This window comes from Macaca fascicularis, chromosome 14, assembly GCF_037993035.2.
Source record: "Macaca fascicularis isolate 582-1 chromosome 14, T2T-MFA8v1.1".
Lineage (NCBI taxonomy): Eukaryota > Metazoa > Chordata > Mammalia > Primates > Cercopithecidae > Macaca > Macaca fascicularis.
The window spans coordinates 122,923,979-122,945,125 of NC_088388.1; the positions used below are offsets into that span (position 1 = coordinate 122,923,979).

At 35.8% G+C, this 21,147-nt stretch overlaps 1 pseudogene; it reads right to left on the minus strand.

Annotated features, from left to right (window-relative positions):
• Positions 1–9,285: 9,285 nt before the first annotated feature.
• Positions 9,286–10,201, minus strand: LOC102120641 (olfactory receptor 8B3-like; annotated as a pseudogene).
• Between the last annotated feature and the right edge of the window lie 10,946 nt (positions 10,202–21,147).

A 21,147-nucleotide genomic window follows, 5' to 3' on the forward strand; every position in this document is an offset into this window, starting at 1 on the left:
AATTTTTGAACCCATATAAGCTATAGAGATTGTAAAAAGAAGAAATGGAAAACATGAACAGACCAATAATGAGTAATGAGATTGAATAGGTAATAAAAAATCTGTAAACGAGGAAAAGCCCAGAACCAGATAACTTTACTGCTGAATTTTACCAAACACATAAATAAGAGCTAACACCAGTTCTCAAATTTTTCCAGAAAATTCAATAGGAATAAATTTTTCCTGGCTCCTTCTATGAATCCAACATTACCTTGACACCAAAATTAGACAAGGACACACACACACACACACACACACACACATAGGCCAACGTTGGTGATGAACACAGATGCAAAACTCCTCAGCAAAATACTAGAAAACAGAATCCGACAATCCATCAAAAAGATAACACATTATGATCAAGTGGAGTTTATCCCAGGAATGCACATTGTCTTCAACATATGCAAATCATAAATGTGATACATCAACAGAATGAAGGACAAAACTCATAATTTTTTCAAGATGCAGAAAAAGCATTTGATAAAAATCAACATTTATTCATGAGAAAAGTTCTCAACAAATTAGATATAAAAGGAACATTCCTCAACATAATAAAGGACATATATTTTAAAACCACAGTTAACATCATACTAAATGGAAAGTAGCTGAAAGTGTTTCCTCTAAGAAATAGAACAAGACAAGGATACTCACTTTCAGCACTGCTATTCAACGTAGTACAGGAAGAGCTAGCCAGAGCAATTAGCCAAGAGAAAAAAAAAGGCATCCAAATTGGAAAAGAGAAAGTCTAATTGTCCCTCTTTGCAGACTACATAATCTTACATATAGAAAAACCTAGACCCCACCAAAAAACTCTTAGAATTGAAAAATGAATTCAGTAAAGTTTCAGGATACAAAATCAACATGCAAAACTCAGTGGTGTTTCTATACACCAATAATGAACTAGATGAAAATAAATCAAGAAAGCAATCCATTTATAATAGCTACAAAAAATAATAAAATACTTAGAAATAAATTTAACCAAACAGGTAAAAATTATTTATAATGAAAACTATAAAACACTGATGGAAGACACTGAAGAGACCACCAAACAATGGAAAGATATCCCATGCTCCTGGATTACAAGAATTAATATTGTTAAAAATAACCATATTACTCAAAGCGATAAACAGAGTCAATGCAAGCCCTATCAAAATACCAATAACTTTCTTCACAGAAATAAAAAAAAAATTCTAAAATTCACATGGAATCACAAAAGACCCTAAATAGCCAAAGGAATACTGAGCTAAAACAACCTAACTGGAGGTATCACACGACCTGACTTTAAAATACACTAAAAAGCTATAGGAACCAAAACAGCATGATAATGACATAAAAACAGACACATAGCTCAATGGAACAGAATAGAGTCCCTAGAAATAAATCCACATGTTTACAGCCAACTGACTTTTGGCAAAGATGACAAGAATGTACACATTGTGGAAAGGACACTCTCTTCAATAAATAGTTCTGGGAAAACTGAATATCCATAGGCAAAATAATGAATCTAGATTCCTATCTCTCATATACAAAACTCAACTCAAAATGGATTAAAGTCTTATATGTAAAACCCCAAATTATAACACTACTGGAAGAAAACATATAGGGAAACCCTGCAAGACATTGGTCTAGGCAAAAATTTTGTAGGTAAGACTTCAAAAGCACAGGTAATAAAACAAAAACCGATAGAACTGTATGACACAAAAACCTTCAGCACAACAAAGAAAACAATCAACAGCATGAAGAGACAACCTATAGAATGGTAGAAAATATTTGCAAACTATTCATCCAGCAAGGAACTCAAACAACTTGACAGTCAAAAAATATATATATTTTTTTAAATGAGCAAAGGATCTGAATAGACATTTCTCAAAAGAAGATATAAAAATGGCCAAGTATACAGAAAAGACTAAAAATCACTAATACTCAACAAAATGCAAATAAAAACTACAATGAGCTATCATATCACTCCAGTTAAATTGGCTATGTTCAAAAATTAACAAATGCAACCAAGGATGTGGAGAAAAAGGAACTCTTGCATACTGTTGGTAGGAATGTACATTTGTAGAGCCATTATGAAAAACAGTATTGAAGTTTCTCAAAAACTAAAAGTAGAGCTACCATACAATACAGCAATCCCACCACTGGGTATTTATCCAAAGAAATAGAAATCACTATATAAAGAGATACCTGCACTCCCATGTTTATTGCAGCTCTATTTCATAGTAGCCAGCATGTAGGATCAACTTAGATGTCCATTGGTGGATGAATGAATGAGAAAACTTTGGTGCATATAAATAGTGGAAGACTGTTAAGTTATAAAAAAGGAAGGAAATTCTGTCATTCATGACACTATGGGTGATCCTGGAGGAAATTATGTGAGGGGAAAAAAGTCAGGTACAGAAAGATAAATACTGTATTTCTTACTCACATGTAGGAGATAAAAACATGTTGAGCTTATGGAAGTAAAGAGAAGTTGAATTCTGGTTATTAGAGGGTGGGAAGAGTAAACAGAAGTGGAGGATAGGGAGAGATTGGTTAACAGAGACAAACCTAAAGCCAGATGGGAGGAACAAGTTCCAGTGTTATGTAGTATCTTAAGGTGAATATGGTTACCAAAATTTAGTGTATATGGTCAAAAAGCTAGAAAAGAGGAGTTTGAATGTTCACAATATAAATAAATGATAAATGTTCAAGGTTATAGATATGCTAATTACTTGATTTGACAATTACACCCTGTATACACATATGAAGATATCATTCTGTATCCCATAAATATTTGTAATTATTATGTCAACTAAAACATAAGGAAAATATATATAATGCAAGCCAAATTATATAAGTTCATATTTTTTAAGAACTTAAGCAAATTTACAAGAAAAAAACTACCCCATCAAAAAGTGGACAAAGGATATGAACAGACACTTCTCAAAAGAAGACATTTATGTAGCCAACAGACATATGAAAAAAAGCTTATCATCACTGGTCACTAGAGAAATGCAAATCAAAACCGTAATGAGATACCATCTCACACCACTTAGAATGGTGACCATTAAAAAGTCAGGAAACAACAGATGCTGGAGAGGACGTGGAGAAATAGGAATGCTTTTACACTGTTGGTGGGAGAGTAAATTAGTTCAACCATTGTGGAAGACAGTGTGGCAATTCTTCAAGGATCTAGAACTAGAAATACCATCTGACCCAGTGATCCCATTACTGGGTATATACCCAAAGGATTATAAATCATTCTACTATAAAGGCAAATACACACGTATGTTTATTGCAGCACTGTTAACAATAGCAAAGACTTGGAACCAACCCAAATATCCATCAGTGATAGACTGGATAAAGAAAGTGTGGCACATAGACACCATGGAATACTATTCAGCCATAAAAAATGATGAGTTCAAGTCCTTTGCAGGGATATAGATGATGCTGGAAACCATCATTCTCAGCAAACTAACACAAGAACAGAAAACCAAACACCGCATGTTCTCACTCATAAGTGGGAGTTGGACAATGAAAACACATGGACACAGGGAGGGCAACATCACACACCAGGGCCTGTCATGGGGTGGGGGGCTGTGGTAGGGATAGCATTAGGAGAAATACCTAATGTAGATGACGGGTTGATGGGTGAAGCAAACCACCATGGCATATGAATACCTGTGTAACAAACCTGCAAGTTCTGCACATGCACCCCAGAACTTAAAGTGTAATAAAAAAAGATATAGGTAAAATTAATTTTACTAATATATTTTACTTAATTCAGTTATTATCCTTTCAGCATGCAGTCAATATAAAAATTGTTAATACAATATTTACTTCATAAAAAATTAGAAGTCAGTACAAAAATAGATAGAATTATTTTACTAAGTGCAAGCATGTTCTTAATATCATTCTTAATAAAATAACTCATTTAAATTTTGCCTGAAAAAGTTAAATAGAAATGAAATTTGAAGAAACTGCTAAAGTTTAGGTAACAACTTCTGTACCAGAAATAAGGAATTATCATTCGTTATTCCTTTACAGTTAAGGGAAGGGTTATGGAATATTTTTAGGCTACAATCTTTTTTGTTTAGCAGTTTGTTTCAAATCAAATTTCAACCTTCACTTTATTGAGTGGACTTCTATAGTGTGAAGAAACAACGTGTTCACATTACTCTTGTCTGTCATTCCAAACCCGGTGGTTTTAACTATGTAAACTATATGTCTATATATTCAAGGCTGTAGCATTCATCTATGCTCTATAATCATAACTCTCAGTTATTTAGTCTTAATTTTGTATTTAAATAATTCAGTGCTTACTCCCAGCGTTCTACTTTCTTGAGTTCTTTTGATTCACTTGTTAAGCATTTTCTTCAAGACTAGCTTAGAAGGACTATATTCTCTGAGGTCTTGCCTGCTTCAGGTTTTGTGTATGACTTTCCATGGCAGTATCTTATTGAAATGTAATTTTAGTACATAGCACGCACAAATCCTAAGTAGGCAAATTTGGGGGAGGGAGCTTTTCTCAAACTTCTTTTTTGAGGTATAATTGCTATACAGTAAACTATACATATTTAAAATGTACAATATGGCAAATGTTAACTTGTGTTTACACCATGAAATCATCACCACATCAGGAAAATGCACATACCCATCACCTTCAAAGCCTTCCTTGAATCACAGTACTAAAACTCTACAACCATCTTAAAAAATGAAAAACATTTTCACAAATGTCAATGTTTATGTATTATTTTTAAAAATTAAACCTAAAAATAAGAGGGAATTCTTAACATGATGAAGGGAATCTGCAAACAAACAAATAAAACTACACCTAACTTCATACTTAAAAGAGTGAATTCTTTACTTATAAGTCTGGTGAAAAGAAAAAAAATTCCACTCTCACTGCTACTATATGATCATGTAGTAGATTAATGGACAGTGCAATAAGGCAAGAAAATATAATAAATGACAGATACATTGCACAGGAAAAAATAAGATTATTTCTGTTTATAAATGACATGGTGCTCTATGCTATGAACAATTGGAAACTGAAGTTTTTAAAAGGCAGTAATGTTACAACAGCACCAAAAATCATGAAACCTTCAAAACAAATCTAATAATGTATGTACAAGGTATGTACACCATAAACTAAAACTAATTAAAGAAATAGAAAGCTATGTAAATAGAAAGACATACTGTATTTATATTCCTTTTTGTTGCTGTGTATTGTTCCCTTGTAAAGATCAAGATACCATAATTTATCAATTAACCTGTTAATAGACATCTAGGTTGACTACAGTTTTTGGCTGTTAAAAATAAACGTATTTTTAACATTTGTGTGTATATGTGCATATATATGTGTATAATTTTTGAAATGTTAGCAAATTCAATTCTAAATTACATAAAATAGATAATTCATTATGACAAGTAAAGATAAATCTTGAATGAAATAAGCCAAACACTGGAAGAATGAATATTTCTAACATGTCCGTCTTTTTAAAGCTGATGTATACAATCCATGAAATTACATTAATTTCAAGTAAGTTTTATTGTGAGAAACTGATTTATATGGATAGACAAAGACACAAAAATAGCCAAAAAAAATAGCCAGAACAATTTTTCAAAGAAGCAGAGTAGGAGGTCTCACACGACTTGATTTCAAGACTCCCTATAGTTCTGCAACAATTAAAACAGTGTGATATTGTCAAAAGGATACACAGATGGATCAATGGAACAGAACGTAGTGTCCAGAAATAGGCCCATATATATTAGGCTAATTGATTTTGACAAATGTGCAAAGGCAACTTATTGAAGAAATTATGGGCTTTTCAAGCAATGACACTGGAATAATTCAATATTCATAACAAAAAGAAAAAAATCTCAAAACCTACTGCTGTGGTTTGAATGTGGTCCCCAAATTTTATGTGTTGGAAACTTAATCCTAAGCTCATATGCTGATTGGAGGTGAGGCCTTTTGAAGTTAACAAGGATTAGATAATGTCATTAAGGTGGACCCCCATGATGAGACTGTTGGCTTCGTAGGAAGAGAAAGGGAGTCCTAAGCTGACACACAAGCTCATGCCCTTTGCCTATGATGCCCTCTGCCATGTTATGACTCAGCAAAAAGGCTCTCCAGTTGCTGTCACCTTAATGTTGGACTTCTCAGCCTCCAGAAAGTGTAAGAAATAAATTTCTTTTCTTTATAAGTTACTCAGTCTTGGTAGTCTGTTATAGAAATGCAGAAGAGACTAAGAAACCTAACTCACATCATTAATATAATTATCACAAAATTACTCATAGACATAAAGATAAAATATTAACCTTTAAGATTTTTAGAAGAGAGCAAAAGGGAAAACTTTTTGACATAGAATAAGGCAAAGATTCCTGATAAGCTACCAAAAACAGAGTCCATCAGAGAAAAAAGATAGTTAATTAGACATTATCAAAGTTAAAAACCTTTCCTCTAAGAAAGATAATACTCAAGGAATGAAACAAGCCAAACACTGGAAGATTATATTTTCAAATCATGCATCTATTAAGTAACGTACATCCAGAATCTGTAAAGCACCAGTAAACCTCAAAAATAAGTAAAGAAACAACTGAATAAATAAATGAGCAAAGGTTGTACCTAGACACTTTGCCCAAAAGCAGCATATGGATGGGAAATAAACTCATGAAAGGATCCTCAACATCATTAGTTATTAGGGAAAGTCAAATTAAAATCACAATGAGATACCACTAAAAAGCTATTAGAAAAATGAAAATAAATAAACAAAACGACTAAATCGAATGCTAATGAGTACACAGAGCAGCTGAAATGTTCATTCATCAGTGGTGGGGATGCAACATGGTGCATCTGCTAGAAAACAGTTTGTAGTTTCTCTTAAGATGGTCACAATTTAAGGTGTTTGCCTACAAAAATAAAAACTTCTGTTCACACACAAAAACTGTGCACTTATGGTCATAGTGGTCTAAGGATTATTCTAAAGCTCCTCCTCTTCTTTTTCTGTAGAGATGCTAAGAGCATTTATAAGTCTCAGTCTTTGACGTCAGTCAAATAAAAGTCATGATTTTTAATTATGATTTTGCCCAGAAGTAATCATTTAACCAAAAACAAGGCATCTAAACAGCAAGCTCTGTTTTTGAGGTATTATAATAATTACAGGTAGCATCATGAAAGCTCTTTTATTCTGATATAGTGGCTTCTCCAGGAGCCTGTCTATAATTCAAGTGCTTTAATAAAGCCATAATTATGAAGTCATTTATACACAGACCAAGATGCTTTTGCCCTGCTATCTTCGGAGGCTTAATATTCTATTCAAAATTTTACATCATGAATACCACGTTCCTCCAGGCCTAAAAGATCGGGAATTTTCTTCTCCTCTCCTTTTCTAACAGTGACTGTTTGACTTTTAGGTACAGGTCATTATCACACCATTAGTAACTCCTGAAATGCCTGTCAAAAAATATATTACACTCACGCACATAGTCTTCGTAGTTATATAATTTTAACATTATGACATACATGGCCCTATAATGCATAATGCTCTCTAATCTTTCAGATGAAATCACTTTTTTTCTTTTTACTCAGCACTACCTTCCTCTTAGCTCCCTCCAATTCATTGCCCTTATTTGTTTCACGTTTATAACCTACAACACACCCTCCTGTATGTTATTACGTGTTTATATAATCTCACAACTGCAATATAAGGTTATAATACCTTAAAATGCATATGAAAATAGCTAATGAAAGCCACAAAACCATGAGTGATTTAGTTATCTGCAGGTCCTCCAGCCTTCAGGTTTAACCTTTCTTTAATATCAGATAACTTATGCCTTCGTCCTACTCAGAAAAATTCTGTGATCACCATAGTATTTGTAAGGCCTTCCAATTTTGAGAAAAAGAAGTCATAGGGAGAAGCATTAATTTTCCATGGTTCTACTTTCTAAGTTCCACTTTCCTAACTTGAGATCCAATTACTACTCATTATTTTTCTGGTTGAAGTTTCCTTTCTTTCCCTTCCTGATTCTCCAAATGTGACCACATTCACTCCACAAAACATTATTTAATGTATAGTCATTGTGGATTAAAATTTTGTCAAAGCTTTATGTTAATAAAAGATAGTTACAGTAATTTACAGAACAGATACAAATTCAGATTGAAAATTTAAATTGATTGAGAGTTTCAGATGGTTTCTAAATCCTCATTGATAATCCCCATAATCCCCACAGAGGGACCTCTTGTATATTGGCTATGTGTCTCTTTGAATTCTTGCCTAAATTACAAATTGGTAGGCTCCTTTCTCTCCTATGCCTCTATTCTCTGAATTAGAAACACCAGAAAATATTTCAATATGCTTTTTGATTTTGTAAAATACATCAGCTCCCTGCTTGAGCCAATCAATTCGCAACTACCCCAGCTTAATAGATCTCCACTTTCACACACTCCAAAAAAAACAATTTCCCAGAACAAAAAACTAAAGCAATAACCATTCTGAGATTATTTGTCATCTAGAAACAAAATGTCCAAAAAAAAAAGTTTTCTCGTATAGTATCTCTTGTTTAATAAGTAAAACAATAAAGTATACCAGAAAAAGTAGTAGACTTGAAATTAGGAGTCTATTAACTTGTTTTAGACTTTTTTAATAAAGAAATTGTGTGACTTTAAGGGAATCATTAGCATCTCTTAGTTCCAGCACCTCACAGATGCAATATTGGTATATTGGTGATCTATTTGGGGTATACAAAGGTAAACGTAAAATTAATGCCAGAAGAAGCTTCATGTGTATATTTAAAGTGGCAAAGTGGGCTGTATTTGTTAGGTCTTGTCACACCTTGTCTGTCTGGAAAACACCAGCATATAAAGGACACATGATGCTGCCCAGTGGAGGATGGAAAGACAAGAGTAGAGGCAGGTTGTCAGGTTCTTATATGCAGCGGAACATTGTCATCCTAATTTTACTTTACTTGATCATTTGAAAAACCAATCATCTTTTCTAGAAGAAAAAAGGAAGTCCATAATGACAATGGAAAAAAAGAAAAACTTTCTTTATTATTACACAGGAAAAATGACAAAAAGGGGAAAGATGTGCAAAGGGTGAGGGAAAAAAATTTACTATAAAAATTGGAGACAGATTGATAGGATGATACTCAACTAACCATCATCATGATAACAAATAGGAAAAATTATTTCCTCCTAAGTTATTATAATAAAATACAGAGAATCCCCATCCTGTAACTACATGCACAGAGAAATGTTGTTTATGGCAATAACATTCTCCTACTCAGAGCTTTTCCCATGGCAAATTTAGCATCTTTGCTCTTTAAGCTGTAGATTAAGGAGCTCATCATGGGACGCACATTCATATAAAAAACAGAAGAGGATTTTCCCTCATCCATAGACCCAGCAGAAGATGGTTTGACATACATAAATGCACTTAATCCAAAGAACAAAGAAACAGCAATTATGTGGAAACTGCACTCATTGGAACTGATGTGGAGGATCCTGGAGAGGATGTCACCATAAGAGATAAAGATGGTGACAACAGGCACAATGATGTTGATGCCTGCCACAATGAAAACCACCAGCTCACTGATGTAGGTGCTGGTGCAGGAGAGCTGGAACACAGGGAGAATGTCACAGAAGTAGTGATTGATGGTGTTTGCATCACAGAAGGTCAGTCTCAGCATGCATCCAGTGTGGGCCATGACCCCAGAAAAGGACAGGAAGTAGGAACCAAGCATAAGGCTGAAATACACTTTAGGGGACATGGCAATGTGATAAAGAAGTGGGTAACAGATGGTCACACAGCAATCATAGGCCATTGACGTCAGCATATAACATTCAGAAATAAAAAAAGAAAAAGAAGAAGAAAAGCTAGATCATGCAAACCACGTAGGAGATAATATTCTTCTCTGAAATACAGTTCCTCAGCATTTGGAGTGTAAACACAGAAGAATAACAGAAGTCTGTGAAGAACAATTTAGAAAGGAAAAAGTACATGGGAGTGTGAAGATGTGAATTCCACATAGTTAGAATTACCAAGACAGAGTTTCTTATCACAGTGACAACATACATTACAAGAAACAGGAAGAACAGGGGGAGTTAAAGATCTGGCTGGTCTGTTAACCTCAGCAGAATGAATTCATTCACCAAAGAGCCATTTCCAGGAAACATTCTACTCTAAGGGAATCTATGGACACAGGAGAAAAGAAGACAACCCAGAACTTCCCACGGTATTTTCTCCCACACCTTGGAATATTGCTGAGATTGTCTGAAACTAGACTAATGTGGACCCACAGAATCTGCCTTTACCACTACTAGGTTACTGAGTGGCGTTGACTTACCCATGATAGAATCTTACTAAGCCAAATATAGCACAAACTTAGCCTATGGAGTGAAGGCTAGTTCTGCCATGTGCAAACTTAATTCTTAAGAAGTAATAAAATAAGGGAGAAGAAGGATGAACCGGGACAGAATCATCCTTCCCTCATCTCATTATTTCTTCATTCACTTGAGTCCTCCCTTACCATTAAAATTGGAAGCAGAGACCTTTGCAACCTGGTGCCCATATCCAATGCAGATTAGACTCTGGTGTGGTGGGGACAAAGGATCTTGTTTCTAATACACAAGTAGGGAACCCAAGTCCAAAAAAGGTTACATTACTACCCCAAGTCACAGAAAAAGCCATAAATCTGTAAGAGGGAGATTTTCATTCATGGAGAGGGAATTACCGACTAAAATACTGCATCCATCACTTTCTCTGTTTTCTCTGAACATTCCCAGCTCCTACTTTAAATAGATTCTTACATCAGTTGCACTTGAATCTCAAGACTGACAAGGTGTAAAATAAAAGGCAATATCTTATATCCCTGTAATTCCATTTCAAAGCAAGACAGTAATATAAATAGAATTCAGAAATACATCCTCTTATGCCAGACAACCTCGGTGCTTTCTTTTGATTACTTACCCTGTGGTCCTGAAAGGGAAATTTCAGTGTCTGAGGCTTTGGGTTTTTTGCTTCTAAGAAGGTGCAACCCAAACTCTATTTCCAGTATGTTCTGAAATTTTTTCTGAACTACAGATCATCTAATTTATGATTATTGCTTTGAATCCTCTCAAGCATCAGAAAAAATAGTTTTTATTGTTATTACATATGCCATTTAATGAGACATCAGAAGACTTACTACGAGTTTAATGATAATAATACAAGTGGTTATAAACAGTGTAGAAGCTTGCTCAGTCTCTTCCTCAGAAAACAGATTTTAAGAGTAACAGGAAAACAGGGGAATTGTATTTTCACCCTGGACCATAACCTGCCTTTAGTTCCTTAGAGACTTAATATTTTACTCAAGTTTTCTTTTCACTCTGGTCATTGTGCATCAGTCATGCAGAGCCAGAAATAAGCTTTAATTTCTCAGTCAGCAAGATGGTGCAATGGGAAGCCCTAGATCCTCCTTCCCCCATGAACAAAGTAATTCTACAACAATTCATGGACAGATTCTATTTGTGACACTTCTCAACCTAGTTATAATGTTCCTACATCCCAGTCTAGCATAAAATCAGCCACATGGAATCTGGTAGGAACATTTGCATTATCTCTGTGCCATAATCTCTATTTCTGGCAGAGCATCATGCAGTTGGAATAAAAGCTTCTCCTTGGGAAGGGCATTGGGGTACACCATGCATCCAATGCCCCACATTTTCCACAAGTTATGCCAAGGACTGGCTTCTATCTAGCCTGTCTCATAGCACTGATAGGACATAAGACACAGCATGCTCTGATCACTAAGGGCCAGTGAAAACACAGTAGGCAATTTAGACAAAATAGCTCAGTACAGAGATAGAAGAGAAAGAAAGAAAGAAAAGCAAAGAAAGAGAAGGAAAAAAGAGAGAAAGAAAGAAGAAAGGAAGAAAGGAAGGAAGAAAGAAAGAAAGAGAGAGAGAGAGGGAGGTAGGGAGGGAGGGAAAGAAAGAGGGAGAGAGGGAGGGAAAGAAAGGAAGAAAGAGAGAAAGGAAGGAAGGAAGGAAGGAAGGGAGGGAGGGAGGGAGGGAGGGAGGGAGGGAGGAAAAGAAAGACAGGGAGGGAGAGAAGGAGGGAGGGAAAAAGGAAGGAAGGAAGGGAGGGAGGGAGGGAGGGAGGGAGGGAGGAAGGAAGGAAGGAAGGAAGGTCCTCCTAGCTTCTCCCTGGAGAGGGAAAGAGATACACTGGACTCTTCCAATGCAACCTCTCCCCAAGGCTCATCACAGATGCCACAGTTAATGCAAACTCTAGCTCTCAGCATTTCCCTAAGGAGGAAAAGAGGTATATCAGAAGTCCAGTGATCCAACTATTTGAGGGCTACCTGAGCAAATGGCTTCTGCCTTACTTGTTTCAGGGTGCTAACTAGATCTTGCTCTCTCTGGACAACCGGCAGTTACTAAGAACAAAGATATCTGGTGTATTCTATCAAACATTTAAAGAATTAATGCCAATTCTTCTCAAACTCTCAATAAGTTGAAGACAAGGGAACACTTTCAAATTTAATTTATGAGACCAGCATTACCTTGATACCAAAACCAGAAGAAAAATCACAAGAAAAGTCTTCTTTTTTTATTGGTTAATATAACTAAAGATTTCCAATTTTGTTTTTGTCACAAAACAAACTCTTATTTTTGTTGATTTTTTATTGTGTTTCTATTATCTATTTGATTTATTTCTAGTCAAATCTTTATTACTTCCTTCTTTCTTCTAATTTGGGGTTTAACACATCAACACATTGGGTTTTTTCCCTAGTTCATTAAGGTTTAAGGTTATTTGAGATATTTTCAATTTTTTAACATAGATGTTTATAGCTTTAAACTTCCTTCTTAGCACTGCTTTTGCTGCAACTTGTAAGTTTTGTTATGTTGTATTTTTGTTTTTGTGTGTCTAGATGTATTTTTTAAAATTTCTTTTGATTTCCTCTCTGACTCAATGTTTTTTCAGTGTGGAAATGTTTAGTTTCCATGAATTCCTGAATTATCCCATGTTCCTACTATTATTGATCTCTAGTTTCATTCCTTTGTGGTCATAAAAGATATTTGAAATGATTTTAATCTTCTTAAATTTGTCCAGATTCATTCATGACCTGAAATGTGATCTATCCTGGAGAATTTTTTACTTGCCCTTGAGAAGAATATGTATTCTGTTGCTGAGTGAAAATTTCTGAATATGTATGTATATATATTTGTTAACTCCATTTGGTCTATAACATTGTTACGTTCTGCTGTGTTCTTATTAACTTTCAGCCTGGGTGACCTACTCATTATAGAGAGTGAGGAATTGAAATTTTCTGCTATTATCATATTCCTGTCTATTTCTCTATTCATATCCATCATTGTGTGCTTTCTCTACTTAGGTGCTTTGATGTTGGGTGCATACATCTTTATACCTGTTACATCTTCTTGTTGAATAAAGTCTTTTATCATTATGTAATGACCTTATTGACTCTTGTGACACGTTTTACTAAAGTCTATTTTGTCTGATATGTTCTTTTTTGGTCATCACTGAATAAACTATTTTCCTACACTGCTTTATTTTCAGGCTTCATGTGTTCTTAAATCTAAAGTGAGTCTCTTGTAGATAGCATATAATTTGGTCTAATTTGGTCCTTTTTAAAATCCACATAGCCACTACATATCTTTTGACTTAGAAGTTTAGTCCATTTACATACACGTAAACTAATAACTTACAGGTAAGGACTTATTCTTGCCATTTTAAAATGGATTCTAACCAGTCTCAGCTGGTCTGGTTACAAAGGAAACTTTTTCTCACAAGCGTCCTGTTTCTTAAAGATAGGCAGAGCTAGGACAGGGTAGAAATTCTACTACGGCACATAGGCATTATACCATGGAACAAACCTCCCCTTTCTCTGTATTCACTCTTCATTCTTGAGGAGTGCTGTGAGGTGAATGAATGTCTGTCTTCTATGACTCCTTAAAGCTCAATTCATATGTTAATATGGGGCCCATTACTGCAGTGAAATTTTTCCCTAGCTTGTCTTAGGTAGGTCTGGTTATTTCCTGGGTATAAATCTAGCTGTCCCTATCTCTATATGACTTCAATTCACTGAGGCACAAAAGAGATCGGACAGTTTAAGATACAAGGCCCAAAGATCAAAAGAAGCTGGATGGCAGCTGAAGGATCCAGGAAGAATAAGAACTGGGTGAAATTAGGGAAGGCCTGTTTAACAATTTCCCATATACCTTGAGGGTTCATACCCCTTTGGTTAAATTGGTACAACCACTTGGCCTGATTGTAAATGACTTCAATGTCTTTTTTTTGTTCTTCCAGATGGAATCTTGCTCTGTCACCCAGGCTGGAGTGCACTGGCACTATCTCGGCTCACTGCAACCCCTACCTTCTGGGTTCAAGTGATTCTCCTGCCTCGGCCTCCTGAGTAGCTGGAATTACAGGCGCATGCCACCATGCCTGGCTAATTTTTGTACTTTTAGTAGAGACGGGGTTTCACCATGTTGGTCAGGCTGGTCTCGAACTCCTGACCTCATGATCAGCCTGCCTCGGCCTCCCAAAGTGCGGGGATTACAAGTATGAGCCACGTGCCCAGCCCAATGTCTTTTTTTTTTTTTTTTTTTTTTTTTTTTTATCAATCTTGAATTATTTACCCAAGCACAACAGCAAGAGTGGGTGACTACACACACCAGACCTTGTTCTGCCAAGAGGTAATCAAGAGCCAGACAGTTATCAAGTACAATATTAACTTTGAGGTGGGTAAGGGCATCATCAGTCTTATAGGCTACAGTTTATATAACTGTTGTGAGGATGTGGCAGGTAACCTCATGGTAGTAGGGGTCCACCAGGTATGTTGATATCAGCCAGATTAAGCCTAATCATTCTTTTATTCCTTGGATGAGAAAAGATTAGAAAACAATGAAAGATTTTGACTTCTCTGGGAATTAGGTGCCCTAGGGGACACTCTCTTTGATGCCGCGTGTTTTCCAAAGACGGGTAAGCTCTAAACTCTGAAAGCAAAAATAAGACTACCTATAAGCAAGGCAAGTAGACCAAGTCCTGGCAGAAAGAACATGTCCGCCCAAGGTTACCTATCGGGTTGAGGTTCTTGTCTGTCCTTTTGAACAGGAATCTTAAATCTGAGAGTGGTTCAGCTTGGTAAGCGGGACTTTCTTCCTTAGGTTCTGTGACTGCCTTTATCTGAGTGTGGTGGTGTCAATCCTTGTTACTTGTAAGAATCAACACATATGGGCCCATTCATTTAGGTTTTAAATTACCTTGTAGTTCCTCTCTCTCCAGTTTCTTAAGTAAACCTAATCCACAGGTTGGAAAGGATTGGGGGTCAGTAATTCTCAACTGGGAGTTAGGTAATTTGGGGTGAAGGTAATTATTAGTTTCCATAGGCCCAAAGGGCTTTTATTACTTTTTAAATTTGAGTGGTATATCTTTTTTTCCCCGTATTTCCGAGCACCGTCTGGTTACCTGACCAGGCCCGGACCCATCAGTCATACATTAACTCATAAAGTCAGTTTAATTTCTCCTTTTGCAGCTATTTTTATGTTTCACAGGGCCATGGGGAACATTAAACACTCTAATCAAGGGTCAGGTTCTTCCTTTCCACTGTCCTCAGTCAGTTGGCCTTAGTCCTCAGGCTTATCACCTCATGGTCATAAATAGCTGCTATGGCTCAAAAGAAAACAAACAAACAAACAAACAAAAAAGTCACATACAAACACAGCTATATCCAAAGAAGAAAGCCAGACAAGAAGGCTAGAGGACTCCCCTCACTTACCTCCCTATGGAAAGTGAAGTAAATCTTCTCTTGAAGGCAGCAGATAGCTTCCATTGATATCTCTTCAGTTAAGGGCTATGTAATATGGCCAATTTAACTTCAAGGAAAGCTAGCAAAATGAATCTCTCCCATTTTCACCCTCTCTCACGAAAGGAAGTTTCTGGCATTAAGAAAGCAGAGAAGGCCAGGCGGGGTGGCTCAGGCCTGTAATCCCAGCACTTTGCGAGGCCGAGACGGGCGGATCACGAGGTCAGGATATCGAGACCATCCTGGCTAACATGGTGAAATCCCGTCTCTACTAAAAATACAAAAAATTAGTCGGGCGCGGTGGCGGCGCCTGTAGTCCCAGCTACTCCGGAGGCTGAGGCAGGAGAACGGCGTGAACCCGGAAGACGGAGCTTGCAGTGAGCTGAGTTCTTCCCACTGCACTCCAACCCGGATGACAGAGTGAGGCTCCGAAAGAGAGAGAGAGAGAGAGAGAGAGAAAGAGAGAAAGAGAGAGGAAGGAAGGAAGAAAGAGCTGTATCTATTAGATAGGGCAGCAGCACTGTCTCTCACAAACAAAAAGTTTGTGAAAAATGTTTGTAACAGAAACTTGTGTTTGTTTAATTTACCTAAAGAATATACTTATTTTTGGGTGAATATGTTTGTTATTTTAAAAGTTAAAAAGTTTTATTTTTAACAATTCTTAAAATATATACTTACTATTTATTTAATCCTTTAAGCTTTAAATCAATTCATATGTCTTGGGATATTCAACCCATTATATAAATAAGTATGTATATGTATACATATATAATGAAAATAATTCCACACAAAAAATGTTTTGTGCTTGAATAAAATAAATATGTATTTATTTTTATATGTTTATAATATATATTTATATATTTATATATATTTATAATACATATTTTAATAAATTTATACTATATATTTATATATTTTATGTATATTTAAATATATATTATATTTATATATTATATTATATAAATATATATTATATTTATATAAATATAATATATATTTAATATATATTTAATTATATATTAATAATATTATATTATATTTAATATATATTAATTATATATTAATAGTATTATATAAATATATATTATATATATTTTATATATATAATATATATTTTATATATTTATTATATATTGATATATTTATAATATATATTTTATATATATATTTACAAGCATCCTACTTATTTGTGTTGGAGTAGAGAGAAAAGGCATCATTCTGTACTTATTTGGTGAGGGTTCCTTTATTAATCAAACAGCAAAAAAGGAGGATTCCTTTATTAATCAAAAAACTCTCTAAATGTCTTTAAAATACTCAAAATAAGTAGTGCCTCCAAACACAAAATAACAACTTGCACTACCACAATTATGGGACTTTTTGGTTTTGATACGGTATCTCTTAAGCAAGAGAGATGGAACAGACCAAAAAGGTACTGAATTTTCAATGCATTAAAATTAAGATTCTTTCCGTTAACATTGAGATTTGCATTTCAGTTTGAAGCTTCCTCTTTGCTATCTTTGCTTAGATTCTTCCCAGTACATCACGTCTGATTTTAAAATTGCTAGAGTCATAAATTAGGTAAGCAAAGGGAAATTCATGATGTAGTGTTATGAAAGAAAAGAAAGAGATAATTATTAATTATATGGATTGAAGTTAGGAATGCCCCTAGAAAATGCCACAACTGCTTGTCATTTAAAAAAGAGACACTGGGCTCTCTCCAGGAGCATCCTTGCACCAACCCTGCTTTCCCAGCTTGAAAAGAGTATGCCTACGGACTATAAAGACTCAAACAGCAGTTGTGAAGTATTAACAGATGCATAATCTGGATCTATTTCTCTCTTAGTCTCTGCGTAAAGATAGAGAAGTAAAAACAGAACCTGTCAATTCATGTTTTATGTGACCAGTGCATTCAATGTCCATCCCTGTCCCAAACCAAGTGGCCATGTTTGAGGCTTCTTTTTATTTCCTAAAAACTTGCACATTTTGAAGTTTCTGGAGATCGAAGTGTGAAAATTCTGTGTATAAAGGAAATGAACCTTTTATGGATATTACAACTCAGAACATATCCTAGCAAATCCTACAACGTGGCAGTGTGTGTATTATTAGAAGAGCAGTGCAGTGCCTGGGGTTTACCCTATTGTGGTACCAATAACCTACTTATATTACAAACGTGTTGCTTCTGAGAATTTGCTGGATCATAAATTCTCTACACATTTTAGAACATAACTCATGGCAAAGCACCTAAGAAACACTGGATCTTCAGAGGAAAGCCTTCTTACAAATTTCCATCGCCATAAAAATAAGAATTATATTTTGTCACAAAACTACTAGTGTGAAAAAATGCCGATCTGGTGACTTTCCATAAATCTCAGGACTAAATCCAGCTGGCCTCATAAATAACAAAGTGGAAATCTGTCCAGAGAAAGCTAAGGCAACAAGACTTGTACATTCTGACACGTGTTAATTTTTGTTTGTTTATTTTACTTTAAGTTCTGAGATACATGTGCAGAATGTGCATGTTTGTTACATAAGTATGCGTGTGCTATGGTGGTTTGCTGCACCTATCCACCGTCATCTAGGTTTTAAGCCCTGCATGCATTAGGTATTTGTCCTAATGCTCTCTCTCCCCTTGCCCGCAACCCCCCGACAGGCCCTAGTGTATGATGTTCCCCTCCCTGTGTCCATGTGTTCTCGTGGATGAAACTCTTAATTTTTTTTTTTTTTTTTTTTTGAAACGGAGTCTCGCTCTGCCGCCCAGACTGGAGTGCAGTGGCGCGATCTCGGCTCACTGCAAGCTCCGCCTCCTGGATTCGCGCCATTCTCCTGCCTCAGCCTCCTGAGTAGCTGGGACTACAGGCGCCCGCCACCTCGCCAGGCTAGTTTTTTGTATTTTTAATAGAGACGGGGCTTCATCGTGTTTGCCAGGATGGTCTCAATCTCCTGACCTCGTGACCTGCCCGCTTCAGCTTCCCAAAGTGCTGGGATTACAGGCGTGAGCCACCGCGCCCGGCCATGTTTGTTTTTAGCACACAGTTGGAATGTGTTTTCCACACATAACTTCCATTTATGTCTCTTCAGTTAAAGGCTATGCAATATGGCCAATATTGGAGTTTGTTTTCCACACTCCACCTATGTGTTAAATAGACGTGAAAAAAAAAGCTTTGGATAAAATTCAACACCCATCATGAGAAGATCCTCAAAAACCTAGGCATCAAAGGAACCTATTTCAAAATAATAGATGCCATCTATTGATGTAAGTAAAGTGGTATATCTCATTGTGATCTTAATTAGCATTTCTCTGTTGACTGGTGATATTGAGCACTTTTTCATGTTGCTTGGCCATTTGTATGTCTTCTTTTTTTTTCTTGTTCACAAAAATGTATAACAAAATATAGACATTCTAACCAGTAACATATGACAAATATAGACACCATGACCAAGTGGTATTTATGCAGGAAGGCACATTAGTGCTTAAATGTGAAACTTTGAAATTCACCATGTTAATTAAATCAGGGAGACATAGCAGAGTCAGTTCAATAGATTCTGAAAAACTAATTCACAAAATTCATTACCCATTCATTATTTCTAAGAAAACTCTCAGCAAATTTGAAATAGAAGAGAATTTTCTCTGTGTGATAAGGTGTATCTATTAAGAACATTGAACCGACGTTATTAGTGAAACATGGAAAACTTTTATTTTTAACTTTTAAGTTCAAGCCTAAATGTGCAGGTTTGTCATATACGTAAACTTATGTCATGGGGGTTTGTTGTGCAGATTATTTCATCACCCATGTACTCAGCCTAGTACCCATTAATTATTTTTCCTGATCCTTTTCCTCCTTTCCCCCTCCACCCTCCAATAGGCCCCAGTGTGTGTTGTTCCCCCCATGTGTCCATGCGTTCTCGTTATTTAGCTCCCACAGAACTTGTGATTTTGGTTTCCTGTCCCTGTGTCAGTTTGCTAAAGACAATGACCTCCAGTTCCATCCATATTCTTGCAAAAGAGATGATCTCATTCTTTTCTATGGCTGCATAGTACTCCATGGTTTATCTGTACCACATTTTCTTTTTCCAATCTGTCATTGGTGGGCATTTAGGTTGATTCTGTCTTTTCTATTGTGAGTAATGCTGCAATGAAAGTATGCATGCACATGTCTTTATAATAGAATGTTTTTTATTCCTTGAGGCGAATACCCAGTAATTGGAATGCTGCATCAAGTGGTAGTTCTGTTTTTTAGCTCTTTGAGGAATTGCCACACTGTCTTCCACAGTGGTTGAACTAATTTACACTTCCACCAACAGAGTATAAGCATTCCTTTTTCTCCACAACCTCACCAGCAACTGTTATTTTTTTACTTTTTAGTAATAGCCATTGTGACTGGCGAGAGATGGTATCTCATTGTGGTTTTGATCTGCATTTTTCTGAAAAGTGTCTGCTCATGTCTTATACCTACTGTGATTGTTTTCTTGCTTGTTGAATTGTTTAAGTTCCTTATAGATTCTGGATGTTAGATCTTTGTCAGATACGTAGTTTGCAAATATTTTATCCCATTCTGTAGATTGTCTGCTTATGTGTTGACAGTTTCTTTTGCTTTGCATAAGGTCTTTAGTTTAATTAGGTGCCACTTGATAATTTTTGTTTTTGTTGCAATTACTTTTGAGGGCTTAATCATAAATTCTTTCCCACGATCAATGTCTAAAATGGCATTTTCTAGTTTTCTTCTACGGTCCTTATAGTTTGAGGTTTTACATCTAAATCTTTAATCCATTTTGAGTTAATTTTTGTATATGGTGAAAGATAGAGGTCTAATTTTATTCTGCTGCATAAGGCTACTTAGTTAACCCAGCACCATAGATTAAACAGGGAGTCCATTCCCCATTTCTTAATTTCTTCAATTTTATCAAAATTCAGATGGCTATAGGTATGGGGCTTTATTTTGACATTCTCTATTCTGTTCCACTGGCAGCACCCCAGGCTGGAGTGGAGTGGCACGATCTCTGCTCACTGCAGACTCTGCCTCTTGGGGTTCAAGCGATTCTCCTGCCTAAGCCTCCCAACTAGCTGGGATTAAAGGTGCCCACCACCACGCCCAGCTAACTTTTGCATTTTAGTAGAGACAGAGTTTCACCAGGTTGGCCAGGCTGGTCTCAAATTCCTGACTTCAAGCGCATAATGCAACATGTATTATGAAACCTACCTTTATAATACTCTATTACCACGCCTCATTTGTTTGTGACATATAGCAAAATGCCATAAGTTCACAAGTTTATATTCACTTAGCTATGAACAATGTACAAGATGTTTGTGCG